Source organism: Cebus imitator, unplaced genomic scaffold (assembly GCF_001604975.1).
Source record: "Cebus imitator isolate Cc_AM_T3 unplaced genomic scaffold, Cebus_imitator-1.0 Scaffold27, whole genome shotgun sequence".
NCBI classification, from domain to species: Eukaryota; Metazoa; Chordata; class Mammalia; order Primates; family Cebidae; genus Cebus; species Cebus imitator.
Window position 1 is genome coordinate 3,798,237 of NW_016107342.1, and position 1,092 is coordinate 3,799,328.

General features: G+C 45.5%; 1 protein-coding gene across 1 annotated transcript in view; it reads left to right on the forward strand.

Annotated features, from left to right (window-relative positions):
• NEB (nebulin) overlaps nt 1–1,092 on the forward strand; it is a 217,375-nt gene that overhangs the window by 127,375 nt on the left and 88,908 nt on the right. The window lies entirely within an intron of this gene.

Below are 1,092 nucleotides of genomic sequence, written 5' to 3' on the forward strand. Positions count from 1 at the left end.
AGTGCTGTGATTACAGGCGTGAGCCACCACGCCCAGCTGTGACTTGAATTTAAATAAAAACAGCATTCCCCCACTACACCCACAAAAAAAAAAAAAAAAAAGGTAAACTAAGGGAGATGGAGTTATTTTGATTAGGCTCTCTAGAAAAAGTGAGTTTGGAGTAACTACTCTTCTTTTCTCTGTTCACATCTACCAGTATCTGTACAAAACTGCTTATGAGAAACAGAAAGGCCATTACATTGGATGTCGCAATGCTAAGGAAGACCCTAAACTGGTTTGGGCAGCAAATGTGTTGAAGATGCAGAATGACAGGCTGTACAAAAAGGCCTACAACGACCACAAGGCCAAGATCTCCATCCCTGGGGACATGGTGTCCATCAACGCCGCCAAAGAAGGCCAGGCACTAGCAAGTGATGTGGACTATCGCCAGTACCTGCACCACTGGTCTTGCTTTCCCGACCAGAATGATGTGATCCAAGCCAGGAAAGCCTATGACCTGCAGAGTGACGTAAGTGTGTCCCCCAGGAAACCAGTCCCCCATTGCTTTGCCTGATGGCTCCTTCTAAAGCTCTGAAAACACAAGGTACTCCACCTTAGTATTTATCAGAGTTACTGACGGCCTACCTACAGCCAAGTTTCTTCAGAAAGTTTTCATTTTCATTTTCACTGTTAAGGGTGCTACCAGAATTTTGCTATAGATTTGTTAATGTATATTGTGTCTGCCCGCCCGCCCGTCTTCCCTCCCTCCCTCCCTCCCTTCCTACCTTCCTTCCTTCCTTCCTCCCTTCCTTCCTTCCTTCTTTTTTGGAGTCTTGCTCTGTCACTCATGCTGGAGTGCAGTCGCACAATCTCAACTCACTGCAACCTCCACCTCCCGGATTCGTGATTTTCCTGCATCAGGTAGCTGGGATTACAGGCATGTGCCACCATGCCTGGCTAATTTTTGTATTTTTAGTAGAGACAGGTTTTTGCCATGTTTGCCAGGCTAGTCTCAACCTCCTAAACTCAGGTGATCCACCTGTCTCAGCCTCCCAAGGTGCTTTTTCTTTTCTTTTCTTTTTTTTTTTTTTTTTTGAAATGAAATCTCGCTCT